Source organism: Gymnoscopelus microlampas, assembly GCF_963454915.1.
Source record: "Gymnoscopelus microlampas genome assembly, chromosome: 4".
NCBI lineage: Eukaryota > Metazoa > Chordata > Actinopteri > Myctophiformes > Myctophidae > Gymnoscopelus > Gymnoscopelus microlampas.
The window spans coordinates 5,151,793-5,158,067 of NC_139941.1; positions in this window are offsets into that span (position 1 = coordinate 5,151,793).

Consider the following 6,275-nt stretch of genomic DNA (forward strand, 5'->3'; position numbering starts at 1 on the left):
AGTAGGGGGTCAGCGGTAAGGCAGTAATATGGGAGCAAAAATAAACTCACCAAAGGACCATGTTGAGGGATCTCTATAGAGCACACGTCCAAAACTCTTTTCACTTCTGCACATCGGGGGCACCACAAATGCAAACTCATTCCCCTGTGGCGTCCTCGTGTTCTGGTGGCTGCACCCCACGACTGACACATCCCTGGGCAAACAGCCTGGGCCTGGCAGAGATTTGTTCTCCGAGGAGCGCTCTTTTCTAGATTAAAACCAGGTCTGCAGAGGATGGTTTCGATCCATCGACCTCTGGGTTATGGGCCCAGCACGCTTCCGCTGCGCCACTCTGCTATCAGTCACCCCAGGTGGGACTCGAACCCACAATCCCTGGCTTAGGAGGCCAGTGCCTTATCCATTGGGCCACCGGGGCTGCAACAGGTGTAACCACCACCTGTATCGTCAGCGGTAAGGGAGTCATTAATAAGGCAGCATAAGGTGGGGGGTCAGCGGTAAGGCAGTAATAAGGGAGCAAAAGTAAACTCACCAAAGGACCATGTTGGGGGATCTCTATAGAGCACACGTCCAAAACTCTTTTCACTTCTGCCCATCGGGGGCACCACAAATGCAAATTCATTCCCCTGCGGCGTCCTCGTGTCCTGGTGGCTGCACCCCACGACTGACACATCCCTGGGCAAACAGCCTGGGCCTGGCAGAGATTTGTTCTCCGAGGAGCGCTCTTTTCTAGATTAAAAGTGGATTAGCAGAGGATGGTTTCGATCCATCGACCTCTGGGTTATGGGCCCAGCACGCTTCCGCTGCGCCACTCTGCTGTCAGTCACCCCAGATGGGACTCGAACCCATAATCCCTGGCTTAGGAGGCCAGTGCCTTATCCATTAGGCCACCGGGGCTGCAACAGGGGCCACCACAGCCTGTATTGTACTGTTCATTTGTTCATTCCTACAATGAGATCATTCAGTCATATGTGGACAAACCATTATAGCAGAGGTGTCAGTGAAAGAGAGAGAGAAAGAGGCAGTGGTGGAAAGATACTATAAGGCAGTAGGATTACAGTAATAAGGCTGCATAAGGCAATATGGAGGCAGTAATAAGGCTTTAAAAGGCAGTAGGGAGTCAATAATAACGCTGTAATAAGGCTGCGTAAGGCTGTATGTATTCAGTAATAAGGCAGTAATAAGGCTGCATAAGGCAGTAGGGATGTCAGTAATAAGACAGCATAAGGCAACAGTAGTAATAAGGCTGCATGAGGCAATATGGAGCCAGTCATAACGCAGTAACATGGCTGCATGAGGCATTAGAGAGTCAGTAACAACGCAGTAATAAGGCCTCATGAAGCATTAGGGAGTCAATAATAAGGCTGCATACGGCACTATAGAGTCAGTGATAACGCAGTAATATGGGTGCATAAGGCAGTAGGGATTCAGTAATAACGCAGAAAGAATGCTGCATAAGGCTTTATGGAATCAGTAATAAGGCAGCATAAGCCAATGGGGTCAGCAATAAGGCAACATAAGAAAATAGGGAGTCAATAATAAGGCTGTATAAGGCAGTATGGAGTCAGCAATAAGGTAGTATTAAGGCTGCAGAAGGGGGTCAGTATTGAGGCTGCATATAAGGTCATAGGGAGTCAGTATTAAGGGAGCAAAATAAACTCACCAAAGGACCATGTTCAGGGGTCTCTATAGAGCACACATCCGAAACTGCTTTCAATTCGGCCCATTGGAGGCACCACCAATGCAAACGTGCCCCCCAAAGCTTCCTCTTGTCTTGATGGTTGCACCCCACGACTGACATGTCACTGGGTATAGACAGGCCAGCCTGGCAGAGATCTGCAGTGGAGCGCACTTTTCTAGATTAAAACCAGGTTAGCAGAGGATGGTTTCGATCCATCGACCTCTGGGTTATGGGCCCAGCACGCTTCCGCTGCGCCACTCTGCTATCAGTCACCCCAGGTGGGACTCGAACCCACAATCCCTGGCTTAGGAGGCCAGTGCCTTATCCATTGGGCCACCGGGGCTGCAACAGGTGTAACCACCACCTGTATCGTCAGCGATAAGGGAGTCATTAATAAGGCAGCATAAGGTAGTAGGGGGTCAGCGGTAAGGCAGTAATATGGGAGCAAAAATAAACTCACCAAAGGACCATGTTGAGGGATCTCTATAGAGCACACGTCCAAAACTCTTTTCACTTCTGCACATCGGGGGCACCACAAATGCAAACTCATTCCCCTGTGGCGTCCTCGTGTTCTGGTGGCTGCACCCCACGACTGACACATCCCTGGGCAAACAGCCTGGGCCTGGCAGAGATTTGTTCTCCGAGGAGCGCTCTTTTCTAGATTAAAACCAGGTCTGCAGAGGATGGTTTCGATCCATCGACCTCTGGGTTATGGGCCCAGCACGCTTCCGCTGCGCCACTCTGCAGAGTCGCTGCGCCACTCTGCTGTCAGTCACCCCAGATGGGACTCGAACCCATAATCCCTGGCTTAGGAGGCCAGTGCCTTATCCATTAGGCCACCGGGGCTGCAACAGGGGCCACCACAGCCTGTATTGTACTGTTCATTTGTTCATTCCTACAATGAGATCATTCAGTCATATGTGGACAAACCATTATAGCAGAGGTGTCAGTGAAAGAGAGAGAGAAAGAGGCAGTGGTGGAAAGATACTATAAGGCAGTAGGATTACAGTAATAAGGCTGCATAAGGCAATATGGAGGCAGTAATAAGGCTTTAAAAGGCAGTAGGGAGTCAATAATAACGCTGTAATAAGGCTGCGTAAGGCTGTATGTATTCAGTAATAAGGCAGTAATAAGGCTGCATAAGGCAGTAGGGATGTCAGTAATAAGACAGCATAAGGCAACAGTAGTAATAAGGCTGCATGAGGCAATATGGAGCCAGTCATAACGCAGTAACATGGCTGCATGAGGCATTAGAGAGTCAGTAACAACGCAGTAATAAGGCCTCATGAAGCATTAGGGAGTCAATAATAAGGCTGCATACGGCACTATAGAGTCAGTGATAACGCAGTAATATGGGTGCATAAGGCAGTAGGGATTCAGTAATAACGCAGAAAGAATGCTGCATAAGGCTTTATGGAATCAGTAATAAGGCAGCATAAGCCAATGGGGTCAGCAATAAGGCAACATAAGAAAATAGGGAGTCAATAATAAGGCTGTATAAGGCAGTATGGAGTCAGCAATAAGGTAGTATTAAGGCTGCAGAAGGGAGTCAGTATTGAGGCTGCATATAAGGTCATAGGGAGTCAGTATTAAGGGAGCAAAATAAACTCACCAAAGGACCATGTTCAGGGGTCTCTATAGAGCACACATCCGAAACTGCTTTCAATTCGGCCCATTGGAGGCACCACCAATGCAAACGTGCCCCCCAAAGCTTCCTCTTGTCTTGATGGTTGCACCCCACGACTGACATGTCACTGGGTATAGACAGGCCAGCCTGGCAGAGATCTGCAGTGGAGCGCACTTTTCTAGATTAAAACCGGGTTAGCAGAGGATGGTTTCGATCCATCGACCTCTGGGTTATGGGCCCAGCACGCTTCCGCTGCGCCACTCTGCTATCAGTCACCCCAGGTGGGACTCGAACCCACAATCCCTGGCTTAGGAGGCCAGTGCCTTATCCATTGGGCCACCGGGGCTGCAACAGGTGTAACCACCACCTGTATCGTCAGCGATAAGGGAGTCATTAATAAGGCAGCATAAGGTAGTAGGGGGTCAGCGGTAAGGCAGTAATATGGGAGCAAAAATAAACTAACCAAAGGACCATGTTGAGGGATCTCTATAGAGCACACGTCCAAAACTCTTTTCACTTCTGCACATCGGGGGCACCACAAATGCAAACTCATTCCCCTGTGGCGTCCTCGTGTTCTGGTGGCTGCACCCCACGACTGACACATCCCTGGGCAAACAGCCTGGGCCTGGCAGAGATTTGTTCTCCGAGGAGCGCTCTTTTCTAGATTAAAACCAGGTCTGCAGAGGATGGTTTCGATCCATCGACCTCTGGGTTATGGGCCCAGCACGCTTCCGCTGCGCCACTCTGCAGAGTCGCTGCGCCACTCTGCTGTCAGTCACCCCAGATGGGACTCGAACCCATAATCCCTGGCTTAGGAGGCCAGTGCCTTATCCATTAGGCCACCGGGGCTGCAATAGGGGCCACCACAGCCTGTATTGTACTGTTCATTTGTTCATTCCTACAATGAGATCATTCAGTCATATGTGGACAAACCATTATAGCAGAGGTGTCAGTGAAAGAGAGAGAGAAAGAGGCAGTGGTGGAAAGATACTATAAGGCAGTAGGATTACAGTAATAAGACTGCATAAGGCAATATGGAGGCAGTAATAAGGCTTTAAAACGCAGTAGGGAGTCAATAATAACGCTGTAATAAGGCTGCGTAAGGCTGTATGTATTCAGTAATAAGGCAGTAATAAGGCTGCATAAGGCAGTAGGGATGTCAGTAATAAGACAGCATAAGGCAGCAGTAGTAATAAGGCTGCATGAGGCAATATGGAGCCAGTCATAACGCAGTAACATGGCTGCATGAGGCATTAGAGAGTCAGTAACAACGCAGTAATAAGGCCTCATAAAGCATTAGGGAGTCAATAATAAGGCTGCATACGGCACTATAGAGTCAGTGATAACGCAGTAATATGGGTGCATAAGGCAGTAGGGATTCAGTAATAACGCAGAAAGAATGCTGCATAAGGCTTTATGGAATCAGTAATAAGGCAGCATAAGCCAATGGGGTCAGCAATAAGGCAACATAAGGCAGTAGGGAGTCAATAATAAGGCTGTATAAGGCAGTATGGAGTCAGCAATAAGGTAGTCAGTATTGAGGCTGCATATAAGGTCATAGGGAGTCAGTATTAAGGGAGCAAAATAAACTCACCAAAGGACCATGTTCAGGGGTCTCTATAGAGCACATATCCTAAACTGCTTTCAATTCGGCCCATTGGAGGCACCAAAGCTTCCTCTCGTCTTGATGGTTGCCCCCCACGACTGACATGTCACTGGGTATAGACAGCCCAGCCTGGCAGAGATCTGCAGTGGAGCGCACTTTTCTAGATTAAAACCGGGTTAGCAGAGGATGGTTTCGATCCATCGACCTCTGGGTTATGGGCCCAGCACGCTTCCGCTGCGCCACTCTGCTATCAGTCACCCCAGGTGGGACTCGAACCCACAATCCCTGGCTTAGGAGGCCAGTGCCTTATCCATTGGGCCACCGGGGCTGCAACAGGTGTAACCACCACCTGTATCGTCAGCGGTAAGGGAGTCATTAATAAGGCAGCATAAGGTAGTAGGGGGTCAGCGGTAAGGCAGTAATAAGGGAGCAAAAATAAACTCACCAAAGGACCATGTTGGGGGATCTCTATAGAGCACACTTCCAAAACTCTCTTCACTTCTGCCCATCGGGGGCACCACAAATGCAAATTCATTCCCCTGCGGCGTCCTCGTGTCCTGGTGGCTGCACTCCACGACTGACACATCCCTGGGCAAACAGCCTGGGCCTGGCAGAGATTTGTTCTCCGAGGAGCGCTCTTTTCTAGATTAAAAGTGGATTAGCAGAGGATGGTTTCGATCCATCGACCTCTGGGTTATGGGCCCAGCACGCTTCCGCTGCGCCACTCTGCTGTCAGTCACCCCAGATGGGACTCGAACCCATAATCCCTGGTTTAGGAGGCCAGTGCCTTATCGATTAGGCCACCGGGGCTGCAACAGGAGCCACCACAGCCTGTATTGTACTGTTCATTTGTTCATTCCTACAATGAGATCATTCAGTCATATGTGGACAAACCATTATAGCAGAGGTGTCAGTGAAAGAGAGAGAGAAAGAGGCAGTGGTGGAAAGATACTATAAGGCAGTAGGATTACAGTAATAAGGCTGCATAAGGCAATATGGAGGCAGTAATAAGGCTTTAAAAGGCAGTAGGGAGTCAATAATAACGCTGTAATAAGGCTGCGTAAGGCTGTATGTATTCAGTAATAAGGCAGTAATAAGGCTGCATAAGGCAGTAGGGATGTCAGTAATAAGACAGCATAAGGCAGCAGTAGTAATAAGGCTGCATGAGGCAATATGGAGCCAGTCATAACGCAGTAACATGGCTGCATGAGGCATTAGAGAGTCAGTAACAACGCAGTAATAAGGCCTCATAAAGCATTAGGGAGTCAATAATAAGGCTGCATACGGCGCTATAGAGCCAGTGATAACGCAGTAATAAGGGTGCATAAGGCAGTAGGGATTCAGTAATAACGCAGAAAGAATGC